General features: G+C 43.3%; 1 protein-coding gene across 1 annotated transcript in view; it reads left to right on the forward strand.

The window, feature by feature from the left end:
- Nucleotides 1-1,552: 1,552 nt before the first annotated feature.
- The window catches only part of LOC146863552 (CD5 antigen-like), a 1,073,239-nt gene continuing 1,056,071 nt past the window's right edge, over nt 1,553-18,720 (forward strand). The window contains exon 1 of the mRNA XM_085643018.1: nt 1,553-1,597. The gene's annotated coding sequence lies outside the window, so the exon portion shown is untranslated. The remainder of the gene's footprint in view (nt 1,598-18,720) is intronic.

The raw sequence follows: 18,720 nt of genomic DNA on the forward strand, positions 1-18,720 counted from the left end.
TTTGGTGGCCTTCGGCCACCAAAAGCACAGGGGGTGGGGTCAATGTGGATAGTGTTTTTTTTATTTCGATTTTATAATTTCATGTTGCCAAAATATAGTTTTTTTACTGATGTAATAAGCCCTGTACATTTGGGGGCCTGCGGCCACCAAAAGCACAGGGGGTGGGGTAAGTGTGGATAGTGTTTTTTTTATTTCGATTTTATAATTTCATGTAGCCAAAATATAGTTTTTTTACTGATGTAATAAGCCCAGTACATTAGGTGGCCTACGGCCACAAAAAGCACAGGGGGTGGGGTAAGTGTGGATAGTGTTTTTTTTTTTTCTATTTTTTACCGTACGCTTACGGTAAGCGTACGGTAAAAAAAATCCGTTTTTGCTCTTGGGGGATGTTTGGGGACTCCCTCAATATGACTATGTGGGAGGGAGTTGTCAAAACAGCCCCGTAACATGTTTTTGGGCATCATGTTTGATAAATAACACTCAGTGCGAGAGACAAAATGGCGGACGCCGCTTCCTGGTTTCGGCCGATTCGAATGCTTACTAAGATCTAAGAGCCAATCAGAATCGCGCTCGCGCACGCCACCGTACGCGTACGGTAAGCGTACGGTAAGCGTACCGTAAGCGGGCTCAGATATATATATTGATTTAAAGGCTATTTTCTCAGAATCTACTGAACAGATTTACACCAAACCTACAAAAGGCACTTCCTTGACATAGGGACTACCTCTCTGCCAAATTTCTAGTAATTCTGTTCAGCCGTTCGGGCTGTAGCTCGTTCTAAAGGTCCTATGGAAAAATGCATGGGAAAAACGCGTTTTGGGACCCCCCTTTTATCTCAGCCCCCGCTTGACGAATCCCCCCGAGACTTTCAGGGTAGGAGCGGAGCGGAGCGTCCCACATATTTTGAGAAATTCGCGAGGATTCATCGACCGGCGCCAAAGTTATTCAAAATAGAATGTTGCGGATTTCCTATGGAAAAGGGGTCCTAACTATAACTACCTACTGGCGACCGCCAGTAGGTAATATATATTTCCCCCAAAGGAAATTGGGGCCCACAGGTGGTCGGCTTGTGTGTGAAAGGGCAGACCCCCTGACAATTTTATATCGATTATAAGTTTTTTTTATTACAATCTTTTTTTAAGTTGTCCTCAGGGGTAGGGGCTGGCTGATGCCACGAGGGCCGATGCCCACAAATTTTCCCTGGTGACCTAGTGGTTAATTCCTGCTCATGGATCGCAGCGCAGCTGTCAAGTGTTAGGAACCTTCAGGGATGAGTGCTCTGAAGATGATGCAATGCAAATAAAGTATGTTGGAATCAGTTCATGTCTGTGCTGCACAAATGTTAAAATGACATTGGAGAAAGAACAAGGTGCTGGAGCATTTTTGTTTGTTCTGGCTGGCAGTATCTATCTGATGATGACCTCGCCCTCAGAGAGGCAGAGGAGCAAGGATTTGTGTTCACTCCTTAAAGTATGACCCCCCCTTCTGTAAACTGAATTATGTACACAGTGGGAGTATGAAAGATCCTGTCCCTGCTCTCCCAGAGCAGCACCTGCTGAACCAGCAGCCACACAAGGCATTTGTGACGGCCACAGAGGTAAGCAGCCTAGATATCACAGGTCAAAGGTCATTTCTCACTTCTGTGTTCATTCTGTACCAAGCAGGGGGTTGACCTAGCTGTTTAACAAGAAAACAATGTACATTAATTGGGAAACTATCCAATTGTGTACATTAATCAGGGATTTACACATTTGAACTGCATAATGATATTACAATCACATATTTACAAGTGCACTGTACTCCACACATCTCTTTGGGTTTAGGTATAAGGATAGTAAATGGTTTCCCACAGCACCTCAGAGATGCTTCTTTATTTATTTGTGATTTTTATGAAGCAAATGTGCCTGCGTCAGTCTTACGCCTGCTGTGAGGCAGGCGTAAGATATTGACGCATCTGCGTCCTAGAAGTGGCGCAGTGGAATCTCATAGATTTCACTGCATCACTTCTACGAGGCTTACTGCATCAGAATGCCCTGCCTGAATACATTATACCTGGTGCAGGTATAATGTGGCGCAGGGGTTTGCAATTAAGACGCAACATGGCGCATTATTTACGCCGCTGGTGCATCTCAAAAAGTGACGCACCGGCGGCGCAAAAGTGACGAAGGGCTCATAAAAAAGCCCCTATGCTTCTAATGTTGCCTGGTACAGAAGCAGTCTAATGTTGTAAATGTGAATTTTTTTTCCATTTTACTGACTTTTTTGAAAATACAAGCCAACATGAAATAAATGTATTAATCTTGTGGGATTTTATGTGCAGGGACATGTGCTTTAGATATGAATTTAGATATGAAGCGCCACCTAGTGGAGAATTATTGCACATCTTAATATTTTATAAAGTGAGGAGAATGTGCAGTTAAAACTCTCTCTTCCTGATCTTTGTTTAATATGCCTTCAAATGCTATCTTCGTCAAAACCAAAGTCAAAGTCACCAAGATGCGCATTCAACTGGAAGGCTGGTATTACATATTCCAAAGTATCCAGAGATGTCTGTCTAAATGACATGACGTCCCCCAAAATAATAATTTCCCTGCTCAGGACAAGTCTTTATCTTTGGTGTGGGACATGCTAAAATAAGAGACTTTGCACTTGAACGGAGCCCGTATGTTATCATGTTTCGTGGTCGGTCGACTCTGGTGCTTTCTTGTGGATTCATGCAGTCTTACAGGATTGATGCTTTTCTCCTGCACCCGAATTTTCTTTCAACGTTTGCCATTTACATCACCCCCCTCCCCTTTTATCAAAATTCAGCCACTAGTTACTTCCCTCAATATGTGTTTGGTAACCATGGGGCATATCAACAACAACCGGCGATAATTATCGCTCAGCGCTCTTAGCATGAGAATAATTATCGCCGGCTAGCGTGAATTTTTATCGCTGGGATAGCGTGCTATTAGCAACGCTTATCTCAATAGCAATAAAAATCTACACGCTAACAGGCTAACGTGAGATTATCGCTGGAAACCCAGCGATAATCACACGTTACCTTGTTGATAGGGACAGGCAAACTTAGCCATGATATCCTCCTTCCATAGGATATCATGGCTAAGTCAGAAAAATACCAGACGTAAAAAAGCAGCGTTAACCGCGGTTAGCGCTGCTTTTTTTGTCTCTAACAGGGTTAGCGACATTCTTGATAATAGGAGAAATGTCGCTTAGAGACATTTCTCCTATTATTTTACTCTGGAACGCCTCCTTTGCATCTCATTAGAGATGCAAGGGGAAGCGTAGAGTAAAAGGGTGCTAACATGCAAATTTGCGTGTTAGCACCCTGTTGTTGATAGGGTGCTAGTTTTATCTCTGCTTTTATGGCTTTTAAAGCCAAAAAAGCAGAGATAAAGCCCTTGTTGATATGCCCCCATATTTTTTAATGGGTGTGTCTCTAAGAAGGAACATTCCCCACAGAGGTGACCCTAAAGGTGTTATGGGCTTCTATTATGTGCTGTGGACTGATTCAAATGGCCACCGGTTTGATGAGTCAACCCCTCATCCTTTCTAGGTCGATATTAAGTACCACACACCTCTTTTATTAAAATCCAGAAACGCAGAGGGGAATGTGCATTTTCAAAAATATACCTTAAGTATGTCAGTATTACCTCATTTGCTTTTGTAATGTCCGGAGTAATACGATTTGTTTGGTGTAGCCGACGTGTGAGAGAAACAGCCTCCTGTGGCCAGAAGATACCCGGTAAATTTACATTTCAACACAGGATCGAAGCGCCCAATAAACCCACGGAGACTGAGCTTATGATCCGAAACATCGCCATCTCTGCCCATGGAGACGTGTTTGCTTTTATTTCAATAGCGAAACGAAACAGATTTTTTCAGCTGTTTTTTTTTTTAACCCACAATGGTAGCGGATAGTGAGAATTGGAAACAGAGATTTGGGAGGAGACGTGCTGGTTACAGTGTTCAAGAGGAACAAGTGAGCATTGGTAAAGCTTTAGACTGTTTTTAAGCTGTCATGGATTAGTCTCGGTGCAGCTATAGCCCTTGCACAGCTGGTGTTTGCACAGCTGGGCTGGGTGAGTATTTATGGCGTCAAGCCATAATGGTTAATCTAGATTTTACTGTTCTTCAAAAAAAGGCAGTGAGCAAACCTCCTAAATATCATATGGTTGCTTTAATTGCTATGGGTAAGAGCACTTATGGCTTATTGTTGTCTAAGCCATGAGTGAGCCTGACTGGCCCTTGCAATACAGAAGTAAGTCAAGAGTACCTGCTACAAGGACAATCACGCACACGAAGCAAAATCTTTATGATTCGGGTCCATTTAGTATCTGAACGCTCAATGGAAGAAGAGGTCCAGCCGTGTATGGTGTGTTTTTGGACAGATATTGTCATTGGGTGATGGCGATTGGTTCATAGTTGCCGGTCCTCATAGCTTTGTAGCGTTCCATAGGTGCCAGGATTGTGCATGTTTTATATAAGTGCCTAATTCAATGAGGTAGAACCTCCATCGCGTAAAAGCAGTGTCCAAGCTTGAAATGGAATATTTCCAACAGAGCATTGGAAAGACCAGTAACCCCTGGAATTATGTACCGCCCGGCACTTTGGCCACGCTCAGTCTTTTTACATCTGATGTTCCCACTCTTATAACTTATTCATTAACGCAAGGAAAATACTTTTCATAATTATTGCAAATTTAATATGTGCAGTTACATGTACAAGACTGCCAACCAGGCCATTTTCAAAAACAATTCCAATTCAGAAACATAAGCAAAACTCTTGGAATGGTTTACACGTGCTCGTCATTCAAGTTTGTAAGCAGGAGTTCAGGTATGAAACATAAAGATAGTGCTGCTAAAACACAATAGAGCCAGTGCTGCTAAAACACAATAGAGTCAGTGCTGCTAAAACATAATAGAGGCAGTGCTGATAAAACATAATGGAGATAGTGCTGCTGAAACATAATAGAGCTAGTGCTGCTAAAACATAATAGAGCCAGTGCTGCTGAAACATAATAGAGCTAATGCTGCTAAAACATAATAGAGCCGGTGCTGCTAAAACACAATAGAGCCGGTGCTGCTAAAATATAATACATTTAGAGCTGCTAAAACATAATACATCTAGTCCTGCTAAAACATAATATAGCCAGTGCTGCTAAAACAATATAGAGCCAGTGCTGCTGAAACATAATACAGCCAGTGCTGATAAAACATGATAGAGCTAGTGCTGCTAAAACATAATAGAGATAGTGTTGCTAAAACATAATACAGCTACTGCTAAAACATACTAGAGCTAGTGCTGCTAAAACATAATAGAGCTAGTGCTGCTAAAACAATATAGAACCAGTGTTGCTGAAACATAATAGAGCCAGTGCTGATAAAACATGATAGAGCTAGTGCTGCTAAAACATAATAGAGATAGTGGGCCCGATTCACAGAACTAACTTAAGACAAAATCCTAAACTTACTACCATTCTGGTATTCACAGAATGCACCTACTACTTCTGGTATTCACAGAATGAACTTACTACTTTTGCTATTCACAGAATGGATTTACGACTACTTAACTTACGTCTGCACTCGGGCCGGAATTTCCGCACCCGGAGCGGGAGTTCCGCACCCGGAGCGGAAAGTCCGCTTATGGGCCGGAAAATCCTGCTACAGGCCGGAAAGTCCGCTTACGGGCTGGAAGTTCCGCTTTTGGGCCGGAAGGTCAGATTTGAGGAAAGACTACATTAACTGTGGCCATTGATCATTTGACCCAAGGGTAAACACCTGTCCAAGTCCCAAAAGTCCAATTGGTCGCACACTGCTCGTCCTACCAGCGTGTTACCCCAAAGCATTGTGGTCCATGAAGTCAGCGTCGGCGGGTACGCCTCTGCCCAAGTCTTGAGTGAAAGTAAGTGTTGCGTTAGCCATCCCTGGACACGTGTTTCGAGGTAGTTGCCTCTCGTCAGCAGGGAGTAGGTGAGTGTATAGGGTTGCTGTGTAGGCTGCTAAAAAAAGTTCTCTCAGGTAAAGTACCCCTCGTAGCGCGCAGGTGCGTAACCATGAGCTCGTCAGCTCCACCGGCTCGAGGGAGCCTGAATATTAACAAAAGTCCAATTGGTCGCACACTGCTCGTCCTACCAGCATGTTACCCCAAAGCATTGTGGTCCATGAAGTCAGCGTCGGCGGGTATGCCTCTGCCCAAGTCTTGAGTGAAAGTAAGTGTTGCGTTAGCCATCCCTGGACATGTGTTTTGAGGTAGTTGCCTCTCGTCAGCAGGGAGTAGGTGAATGTATAGGGTTGCTGTGTAGGCTGCTAAAAAACAGTTCTCTCAGGTAAAGTACCCCTCGTAGCGTGCAGGTGCATAACCATGAGCTCGTCAGCTCCACCGGCTCGAGGGAGCCTGAATATTAACAAAAGTCCAATTGGTCGCACACTGCTCGTCCTACCAGCGTGTTACCCCAAAGCATTGTGGTCCATGAAGTCAGCGTCGGCGGGTAAGCCTCTGCCCAAGTCTTGAGTGAAAGTAAGTGTTGCGTTAGCCATCCCTGGACACGTGTTTCGAGGTAGTTGCCTCTCGTCAGCAGGGAGTAGGTGAGTGTATAGGGTTGCTGTGTAGGCTGCTAAAAAAAGTTCTCTCAGGTAAAGTACCCCTATAAGCGCGCAGGTGCGTAACCATGAGCTCGTCAGCTCCACCGGCTCAAGGGAGCCTGAATATCAACAAAAGTCCAATTGGTCGCACACTGCTCGTCCTACCAGCGTGTTACCCCAAAGCATTGTGGTCCATGAAGTCAGCATCGGCGGGTACGCCTCTGCCCAAGTCTTGAGTGAAAGTAAGTGTTGCGTTAGCCATCCCTGGACACGTGTTTCGAGGTAGTTGCCTCTCGTCAGCAGGGAGTAGGTGAGTGTATAGGGTTGCTGTGTAGGCTGCTAAAAAAAGTTCTCTCAGGTAAAGTACCCCTCGTAGCGTGCAGGTGCGTAACCATGAGCTCGTCAGCTCCACCGGCTCGAGGGAGCCTGAATATTAACAAAAGTCCAATTGGTCGCACACTGCTCGTCCTACCAGCGTGTTACCCCAAAGCATTGTGGTCCATGAAGTCAGCGTTGGCGGGTACGCCTCTGCCCAAGTCTTGAGTGAAAGTAAGTGTTGCGTTAGCCATCCCTGGACACGTGTTTCGAGGTAGTTGCCTCTCGTCAGCAGGAAGTAGGTGAGTGTATCGGGTTGCTGTGTAGGCTGCTAAAAAAAGTTCTCTCAGGTAAAGTACCCCTCTTAGCGCGCAGGTGCGTAACCATGAGCTCGTCAGCTCCACCGGCTCGAGGGAGCCTGAATATTAACAAAAGTCCAATTGGTCGCACACTGCTCGTCCTACCAGCGTGTTACCCCAAAGCATTGTGGTCCATGAAGTCAGCGTCGGCGGGTACGCCTCTGCCCAAGTCTTGAGTGAAAGTAAGTGTTGCGTTAGCCATCCCTGGACATGTGTTTCGAGGTAGTTGCCTCTCGTCAGCAGGAAGTAGGTGAGTGTATATGGTTGCTGTGTTGGCTGCTAAAAAAAGTTCTCTCAGGTAAAGTACCCCTCGCAGCGCGCAGGTGTGTAACCATGAGCTCGTCAGCTCCACCGGCTCGAGGGAGCCTGAATATTACCAAAAGTCCAATTGATCGCACATTGCTCGTCCTACCAGCGTGTTACCCCAAAGCATTGTGGTCCATGAAGTCAGCGTCGGCGGGTACGCCTCTGCCCAAGTCTTGAGTGAAAGTAAGTGTTGTGTTAGCCATCCCTGGACACGTGTTTCGAGGTAGTTGCCTCTCGTCAGCAGGGAGTAGGTGAGTGTGTAGGGTTGCTGTGTAGGCTGCTAAAAAAAGTTCTCTCAGGTAAAGTACCCCTCGTAGCGCGCAGGTGCGTAACCATGAGCTCGTCAGCTCCACCGGCTCGAGGGAGCTTGAATATTAACAAAAGTCCAATTGGTCGCACACTGCTCGTCCTACCAGCGTGTTACCCCAAAGCATTGTGGTCCATGAAGTCAGCGTCGGCGGGTACGCCTCGGCCCAAGTCTTGAGTGAAAGTAAGTGTTGCGTTAGCCATCCCTGGACACGTGTTTCGAGGTAGTTGCCTCTCGTCAGCAGGGAGTAGGTGAGTGTATAGGGTTGCTGTGGAGGCTGCTAAAAAAAGTTCTCTCAGGTAAAGTACCCCTCGTAGCGCGCCGGTGCGTAACCATGAGCTCGTCAGCTCCACCGGCTCGAGGGAGCCTGAATATTAACAAAAGTCCAATTGGTCGCACACTGCTCGTCCTACCAGCGTGTTACCCCAAAGCATTGTGGTCCAAGAAGTCAGCGTCGGCGGGTACGCCTCTGCCCAAGTCTTGAGTGAAAGTAAGTGTTGCGTTAGCCATCCCTGGACACGTGTTTCGAGGTAGTTGCCTCTCGTCAGCAGGGAGTAGGTGAGTGTATAGGGTTGCTGTGTAGGCTGCTAAAAAAAGTTCTCTCAGGTAAAGTACCCCTCGTAGTGGTGCAGATCAGAGCTTCCGAATCCCCTCTACTTCCACGGACGGAGTGATCTCGCAGTCACACGCACACACACACATCATACGCTGGTGGGGCCCATTACACCAACATTCATCCTACCACTCTATCCGTGCCATGTATAAGGGGAAATCCACTTTCCTGTACCTAACCGATCTGCATATACCTTGAGGTCAATGCGACCAACTAGTTGCTTATAAATCTGGCGAAAATATTTCAAAGAATATGTAAATAAATTCAATAAACATGACAAGGAAATAACCACCCGACACAGAGATTCAAACAGAATATTTGTTTATCTAAAATTGTAAGAAAAGCCAATTAAATGCAAATTCATTTCTCTCATATTTACCTATTCTGTCTAAATGTCAGATCCTAAGTCAGAACCGGTCCTCAGTAGAAGAAACAGAGTTTCTTGCCGTCATGTAGAGTCACCGTCCTCTCCGTCAGCATAGGGACCTCGGATCATCAGTTCGGGAAGAAGTGGCGCTAGACCTCTCTAGTCTACTAGTATTTATACTAAAAGTTACATTCCAAATGTTACAAACATGTTATGAAAAATGGATGAACAGCGGAAATAATGTCGTCCTGATACACTAAAGAATATTCACACGTATTGATCATCTCAACAAATGAATAGAAATAAAGATTCCATAACTAATTTGTTACTTCCACGGATGTCTCTATTGGATAATTTGTATCTCATTTATGGGATCATCATGAGTTCACAAAGTCAGTTTTTCGATTTTGGCAACATCTCATATTCAGGGGCTTTTCTGGCATCAGTCCCAGATTTGTCGTCATGGTCATGGCTTTTCGGTTCACCGCTCAGGCAAGGTCACAAGCAGCGCGAAGCCTTCTTGTAAAATTTTCCATCAACTCAAATGCAGGCTGCGGGTGGTGGCCATTTTATGGCAGGCCACAATGGACAACTTAAGCAAAATAAACACAAAACATAATTACTGCACGGAAATGATTATACAGTGTTATTCCCCTACTAATACCCTTATGTGTATGTATTTATCAATCCATTTGCAACATTAAATGCCATTAATGTATATTAATTTTAAGCGCAAAACACAATAACATCACATAGGCAACATCTATTTCTGTCAGTTTGCTCACCAACTTAGTTCACTTATTATTTTAGCCATGCAATAGCATTCCCACGTGTAATTCTTCTGTTAATACGGTTGGTTAGACCTATCACGATACATTTTAATAGTTATTAATTAATCAGTAGTACTTTTAATTATAACATGCGAAAACGACACAGATATTTGGTTTTAAAGTAAAAACCCTGCTCCATCAATCCCCCCTTGGTGATATTTTATCATCACAAAAATCAAAACCCAAAAATCAATTTAGTTTCCCCTTTTGGAAGAAATTCAAAATGTCTTCTTGTTTGTTTTAAACCCTTGTCTCCATCTCATCCATCTTTTTAGTTTCTATATACATGCTTTCTCTTAGCTCTTCTAATTCTATTTCTTGTAGATCTCTTTCTGGTTTCTTTTGTCTCTTTTTAACATTTTCTTGCTTTATAATTTTCTTTTTATTTCTTCTATATCTACAACACATACACCCTAGTCTAAGAATCAATAATGCAACAATTACACATGTTAATGGAAATAATATCTTACCAAAAATGGTACTACCTATTTTAGCTATAAAGTTCTTAATAGCAATCATCTTATTAGCCATTTTAGTCCAGATACTTTCAGCTTCCAGTGGTACTAATTATTCATGCAAATCAGTAATATTTTTTATATAGACTTTTAGATCTTTGCTTTCGTCAGGAATGTAAGTGCAACAATGTTGAACTTTCAGCATTCCACAGACTCCACCCTCTTTTGCCAAAAGAATGTCAAGGGCAAATCGATTTTGCATTGCCATAGCGCGTAAAGCAACCATTTCAGTATTTACCAAAAGAAAGCCTTCAGCGGTGCTTGCTGACAAGCGATCCACTACTGTTGACAGCTTCCGAATGCCAAAGGTATTCAAAGAAATTCCCACTGCTGGTATTAAAGCTCCAAAAATATCTCCTACAATTTCTGTCCATGTTTCTCTTCTATAGCGTGTTAATGGATTAGTTTGTTCAGCATTGTCCACTCTATACATGTGAAAAATCTTTGGAAAGACCAGGCCAACATAGCATGTGCCAAACCAATGGTCAGGCAAACGGTAATAAGCCTTGTTCCCACAAATATAATACACTCCCGGAAACACGGGATCTTCTCCTCCTCTAAAACCCCATCCGGTTGCAATAAAGTATGTATCATGGCACTCACTAGTCCCTATGAAATAATAATCATACTGGGATCTCTTTCTGGTAATGCACAATTTTCCTTTCTGTGGGGCATCTATAGCCATAGTTGGACTGGCTCCATCTTTCAATTCCTTCTCTTTCTCAGTGTCCCACATTGTTTCACTCATTTTATACCCTTCTGCTTTCTTGTGCATGTTCAACCTTCTTCTCTCAACCATGTCTAGAAAATTCTTCTCTTCTCCTTTCTAACTGCAAGTTAAATTGTTCTTAAAAACATATTCTAAGGTTAATTCTTTAGTTTCTATAAAAATCTCACCTAAAGTGTTAGCTTCTTTAGCAGGATTCAGTCTTTATTCATAGGCAGTTGCCCAAGAATATTACTATGTTAGACATATTATAATCTAATTTCCCTAATTGATAAAATATACTAATCAGTACACTACATGAAATTCCATACGTAGCCGGAAGATGATGATAAGTCACTCCTTCCGAAACAGAGGCAGGTAATTGCATGCAAACCTAGCAATCCCTTACTTCCATTGTCTTTACGTATTCATACAACAATTTTGAAAAAACATTGCTAGAAAAATCATTAATTGACCTATCTTTATGAATATGTACATTGCTAGTTCTAGTTGGAACTATTTTCTGTGTATTCTTTCCTATGTTAGTTCTGTTCTCAGTATGTCCTTCTAAAGTGTCTATTGTTACTCTAAAAGAGATCAGTAGAGCAAGCACGCTCCAAAGCAGCATTACCAATCCTGTACAGCAGCAGCACATCTTGCACCATCTTTTTAAGAAGGTACATCTACTTTGATTATTCTCAGTGTTAGCCATCTTGTTAATTTGACCGTGTCTTTTGACTTCGCCTCTTCTACTCCACTACCGAACTCTTCAGGCCAGCAAGTACCCACCAGAATATTACAATCTATTAGTTCTTAATTTTACTTCTTCACTTTCTTCTTTTGAATCTATTCAATTTGGATTTTCATCACTTTTCACTGTTTCTTCATCATCATCAAACTGTATCAGGTCCTGAACATCCGTCTCTTCTCCAATGTGGGACAAGATAACTCTCAGGATTCCTACAGCTTCTTCTTCAGCAACCACTTTCAGCAAAGCCTCCTCTGGACTCCCTTGACTATCTGCCTCTTCTCCTTGTTCAGGCAGTGCCACATACGTCCATTCTGGTGACGGATGTATGACATTACAACGCGTGTCATTACAACGCGTGCAGTTACATCGCATGCGTTACAACGCATGCGATGTTACAACGCTATGCCATTACAACGCAAGTCTTTACATCGACTTGCACTAGAGGGCGTGTTAACATTATAAAAGTGTAATTTACTATTCCAACTCCAGTCCATGTAACAGTAGGGAAGGTGTTGGGATAGTAAACTACACTATTTGTAATGTTAGCACGGCATCTAGCGCAAGTCGATGTTAAGACTTGCGTTGTAATGGCATTGCGTTGTAACATCGCATGCGTCGTAACGCATGCAATGTAAAAGCTGCGCGTGGTAAAAACCGTGTTGTAATGGCTGTTCCCCTTCTGGTGACTTATACTTCTGGTTTGGTTTTCTGATTCTTTTAGTTCCTTCAGATAACTTTGTTTCTTCTTCCTTCTTTGGATTTTGACTTGACACTTCGTTCACTTGTTCAGCTTTCGAAGAGTTAACTCGTGTCAGTCTATACCTCAGTCTCTTTATCTTGTTAGGCCAAAGATCTCCTTTAGCATTTCTCTTTTGTCTTCCTTCTTTATTGTTTCTTTCTCCAATCCAAGTTCTCTTTCTCAGAACTCGTCCTTCATGTATCTCATTTTCACTTTCATCAGATTCTGTCTCAGTTGCTTCTTGTTCATCAACAGTTTTCTCTTTTCCAACTGCTTCCTTTTCTCCAACAGCCTCTTTTTCCACCACTTGAGATTTCCCTACTTCTGTCCCTCCTCGGGTCTCTGACACGCAATCTTCTTGTTGTCTACTTGTCCCTTCACCTAGCTTGTTGTTGATGTTCCCTACACCTCCTCGGGGTTTTTCCGCAATCTGTCCATCTCTGTCCTTTCCTGACCCTTCTTTTTCAGGAATTATCTCAGGTGGATCTTGCTCAATTATCTCATCTGATTCAGGTGTTACCTCTGTTGGGATATTCTTTTCTTTTCTTCCTTTCTTTTTGTGTTTGTCACTGTCAGTTGGAACTTCAGGCACTTCTTCTGATTCTGGACTTGTCTCAGGAGCTTGCACTGTTCTCTTTAGAACTTCTTCTGGTGGGATGAAGATTTCTCTTGACTCACTTTCCCCACTTTCAGGATTCTTTTTCCTCCTTACTGCCTCACTGTCTGCATCATCACTGGAATCTGATTCTTCAAAGTATTCTTTTCCAGTGCCGTCTCTTGGATTTGGAACTCTCAATGTGTGACTTGCATGTATCCAGTTTTTCACTCCAGCACACTTTACTGCAGTTGTTGTGGTCAGAATGACTTGTCTTGGCCTTCCCCACCTTGGAACCAGGCAATTCCTTCTTCTGTGGACTTTTATTCTTACCCAGTCCCCTGGGCTCAGATCATGGGCTGGTTTCTTTTCAAGTGTGGTGGCGTCTTCTACAACCTGGTGAAACACAGAATGAACTGCGTCAGCCAGGCCCTTACAGTAATCCAAAATCATGTCATCAGTTATTGTCATCAACTAGTTGACTGGTACAAATGCATGTCTCATAGCACGTCCCATGATAATTTCATGTGGACTCAAACCTGTTGTTCTGTCTGGAGTAGACCTAATGGTCATCAGGACTAGAGGCAAGACATCGGGCCATTTCATTCTTGTGGCTAGGCACATTTTGCCAATTCTGTTTTTGATAGTACCATTCATTTGTTCAACCACACCAGAAGCCTCTGGTCGGTAAGCACAATGTAACTTCTGCTGTACACTCAATGCTTCACAAATTAGACCCATGATTTCATTATAGAAATGTCCCCCTCTGTCTGATTCAATGGTTACTGGGAACCCATACCTTGGGATAAACTCTCTTAACAGTAACTTAGCCACTGTTATCCCATCATTTCTTCTTGTTGGATAGGCTTCCACCCACCTGGAGAACAAACAGACCACCACCAGGACAAGCCTCAATCTGTTAACTTGGGGCATTTCAATGAAGTCTATCTGCATTCTTGTGAAGGGTCCTCCTTCCCTGCCTATGGTTCCTAGGCTCACCACTGTTTTCTTTCCAGGATTGAATTGCTGACATATCAGACATCTCTGACAGAGACTTTATGCTATCAGCCTGAATTTTGGACTATACCAGGTCTGTTTAAAAGCCCTTATCATAGCATCCCTCCCCAGGTGTCCTTGGCCATGATACAGCCTTTCCATTGTTGACAATAGGCTATGGGGAATGACTGGTCTTCCATCCCTATAGACCCACACATGATCTTTTTCTCTTGGTGCACAACCTGCTTTCACCCAATCTTTCATTTCCTCATCTCCTGCCTCATCCTGCAACTGCTTCACTTCCTCCCATGTTCCCACTTCGTTAGTAAACATTAAGGAACAAGAAGACATTTCTTTTTCTTTGCTCCGATTAATAGAATGATTATTCCTCGCACAATATTGTGCAATATCATTGGCAAATTTGTTACCAACGGTGACATAATCATCACCTTGACCATGAGCAGCACATTTCACGACTGCTAGTTCTTTAGGCAGCTGTATCGCCTCTAGCAATTTTCCAACCACTTCAGCATTCTTTATGGGAGTTCCACTTGAGGTCAGGAAACCTCTTTGTAGCCATAGCTGGCCAAAATCATGGACAACTCCGAAGCTATACTGGCTGTCAGTCATCACAGTCACTCTCACATTTCTTCCAATCTTGCAGGCTTTTGTTAGTGCCACCAATTCTGCCACCTGAGCGGATTTAACTCCCTTCAAAGGTGATGCTTCCACAACTTTTGAAACTGTACACACAGCACATGCAGCACTCAGTGTTCCTTCATCTGTTCTCAGGCAAGATCCATCCACAAACAACACATGATCACTCTCAGGCAGTGGCAAATCTCTTATGTCCGGCCTTGGTTTCGTACAGTAATCAAGCACATCCAGACAGTCATGATCAACCTCATTCCTCACTTCCACACATTCAGCATCGGGCAACAGTGTCGCTGGATTCACATTCACACATCTCTCCAGGCTCACATTTGTTGCACCAAGAATGACTTTCTCATATTTAGTCAGCCGACTATGAGACATGAACTGGGTCCGGCTCCTTGTTAAAAGGATTGCCACATCATGAGGTACGAATACCCGAACAGGGTATCCCATTATGATTCCCTCACTTTGTTCCAGACTTTTGCATGTAGCAGCTACTGCTTTCAGGCAACCTGGTAAACCTACAGCTACTGGGTCAAGTGTTGCTGAGAAGTAAGCAATTGGCCTTCTCAGACGTCCATGTTTCTGGATTAACACTGAAAGTGCACATCCATTTTTCTCACTACAGTACAGCTCAAATTCCTTTTCATAATCTGGCATTCCTAGGGCAGGAGCTTCACATAGCCTGTTCTTTAGCTCCTTAAATGCTGCCATCTGTTCTGGGTTTAATTCCAATGGGTCTTTCACCTCACTTTTTGTCAATTTGATCAGTGGCTTGGCAATCAGGGAAAAGTTACTTATCCACTGACGACATTAACCAACCATTCCCAGGAACATTCTTACTTCTCTTTGTGTCATTGGAGCTCTCATCCCTCTGATAATTTTAATCCTGTCAATGGTTACTTTTCTCAGGCCTTTCTCAATATTATGCCCCAAATACTGGACTTCTTTCTTACAGAACTGCAGTTTGGCTGGAGATACTTTTAATCCTCCATCTGCCAAGTGATTCAGTAAAGCAATGGTGTCTACTTCACAGGCTTCACGTGTTTTTGATGCCACAAGCAGGTCATCAATGTATTGGACCAAAACTGAATTTTAAGGCATTGTTAGGCTCTCCAGAGATTTCTTTAGCAGTTGATTAAATATCGAGGGGCTCTCTGTATACCCCTGTGGGATTCGGCACCATGCCAAAATCCTCTCTCCAAATCTAAATGAAAAAATCGGCTGGCTGTCATGATGCAACGGGATTGAAAAGAAAGCATAGCACAAATCGATTACTGTATACCATTCTGCATCATGGGGAATCTGATGCAAAATCACTGATGGATTTGGCACAATGGGACAGCATGACACAACAATCTTATTAATTTTCCTCAAATCCTGTACTATTCTGAACTTTCCATTGGGTTTCTTCAGTCCCATTATTGGTGAATTACATGGGCTGCTCAGTATTTCCCTTAACACCCCCTGCTGAATCATTTACTCAATTATGGGTGTTATTCCTTCGATTATTTCAGGTGTCAATCTGTATTGTGGAATGTTTGGGTAAATCACTCCCTCTTTTACGGAAATTTTTACTGGACCTACATTTCTCATCAGACCCACATCTTCTCCAGTGAAATCCCAGACCGCTGCTTTCACTGTCTGTTTTAATTCTGGGGGCAATGCATCTGGATTAAACACAGCATATGTTCCCAAAGCCTCACATTCCCGGTTATCCATTGTCATCCTGTATAGGACATCCTCATCTGGTGTTTCAAAGGTTATTCCATCTGGAGTACAGAAAATAGTGCAATTCATTTTGCACAGCAGGTCCCTACCTAGCAAGTTCACAGGACTAGTATCACACACCACAAATCGGTGCATTTCTGAAAATTTCCCTATTCTAACCATTACTGGTTCAGTAAGATGAGTTTTGATCTGTGTATTGGACACCCCAACTACTTGGATTGCTTCATCCGAGAGAGGAAGATTCTTTATATCAGCTGACCTGACAGTTGATCTCGTAGCTCCTGTGTCAACTAAAAAGGTAACACTTTCACCATTGATTTTCCCATCTACAAATGGTCCTGCCTGGTCTATTTCTAGAGTTGCGCCAAGTACGCACTCTCCTTCCTCTCTTCGGCACCGTCAGAATTCTCCCTCAGAGTCACTTCCCTCATTCTTCATCCAATATTGAGATACAGCGCTTGCGCGTTTTGGCTTTATTACCTGCTCTTCATCGTAGAACCCCGACTCTTGACTGTACTTCTGGGATCCTCTTCTCTGTGGCAAGGGTGGTTTTGGCACCTGATTCTGCTGGTTATCAGCCTTCTGCTGTTGCTGATGCTGACCACACCCCTCACTCTGCACCTGTGAATTCAATGATGGATTGTCATCATTAGTAGATGGTGGATTCTTACACTCGGATTTCCAGTGCCCTAATTTTCCACAGTTGTGGCATGGAAACCTTTTCTTGGCTTCCTCTATGTTGCCTCTCCTTTTTCCTGTACCAAACCTGGGTTTATTTCCTAGGTTATTTGCTTGTTCAACCAACTGAGCTTCCTGCCTTTCTGCAACTTTCACCTGTGCCCACATTACCTTTTCCTTCAGTTTCCTTTGTTTTGCCTCAATTTCATCACTGAAGTATTTTGCATGTCTCAGGATCTCATCAATCTTTTTGCTCTGCCAGTCAACAGTATGCTGCCTTATCATTTCACTGATTTCAGGTCGCAAGCCATACACAAATCTATATACAAAATGGCTCAGATCCTTGTCACCCAGATGTTCCTCTCCACTGAACTGTTTGAAAGCCAGTATTAGTCTTTCATAGTAAGCATGGACTGATTCTTTCACTTCCTTATGTGTTCGATCTATTTTAACCCAGTCTGTTTCCTTGGGGGGTATCTTATTTTTCAGGAACGCCATAACCTGTTCGTACTTTTTCATAACCTCCGGGTCTGGAGCTCCTGTCTTTGGATCTCTTGGGTATTCTTTAGTGGGCCAGTCTATGACTATTTTACATTCAGCCCACAGGTCTGCTGGCACAATTATATTAAACAGACTATTCAGGTCGATCCATAGCACTTTTGACAGCTTCACAAATCTGTCGACTTGTCTATACCACTCGACGGGCTTCTCCCTTAGTCGAGGGAAATCATTGGTAAATGACAAAATATCCTGTCTGGTCCATGGGACATGTACGTACCCACCTCCTGGTATCTCCCTCATGGGGTAGGCTGTCACAGCCTTCTCTTTTTCTTTCAGGGGAAATGCTGAGTAAGTTCTGTCTGCTGCATCCTCTCGCTTTTTATACCATCTATCTCTCCATCTCTCCACATCTCCCCATTTTCTCAACAAAGAAATCATTTCTTTAATCTTCCCTGTTCGGCCTGCATTGTTCAGATTCTCAATGTCCTTATCTGTAAAATCCACCCGGTAAGGCTTTTGTAAAGCTTTTACCTTGTCCATGTCGACCCCCATTTCACTGGCTATTCCTTTCAACCTGTCATGTATGTTCTTTGCTCTCCAAGTGATACTTTTACATAAAAATAAAATCTCCCCTTCCTGATAATTTTTCAGTGTTTCTGTAGGGATTGTTCCTACAATCAGCTCCTCCATTTCCATACATATCCTAGCTACATCAATTCCCTGGGATTCTCTTTCCTTTTTCTGCAAAGCCTTCAGCCAATCATTCAAATCCTCAGCAGTTATTCCCGTAGATTTTTCTGCACCCCCTGGTTCCGACACCCTTTGTGGTTCTAGGATTGATCCTCTGTTCCCTTCCACTCATCCTGAGTTCAAACTTGAGTTAGTCTGTAACCTCAATTCTCCTCCACATATGGTATGTCTCCACAGATTTCCTCCCGTTCTCCACTGTTGTTCCTCTGCTATCATTTCTGCCTGCTCTGGAGAAACCATCAATCTATTGCCCACATATGGAACCGTCAAACCACCTTCGCCCGTCCTCTGCTTGTTGAAAATCGGCATAACCGGACCTATTGTCACAGGCACCGTAACTGCCTCAAGATTTTTAGTCAGTTCCCTGATTTTCTCTGTCAATTCAAAGGTAGTCCTTGCTAGCTCTCCAGTCCTCTCATC

The sequence above is a fragment of the Triturus cristatus genome, chromosome 2_2, assembly GCF_964204655.1.
Source record: "Triturus cristatus chromosome 2_2, aTriCri1.1, whole genome shotgun sequence".
Taxonomy (NCBI): Eukaryota; Metazoa; Chordata; class Amphibia; order Caudata; family Salamandridae; genus Triturus; species Triturus cristatus.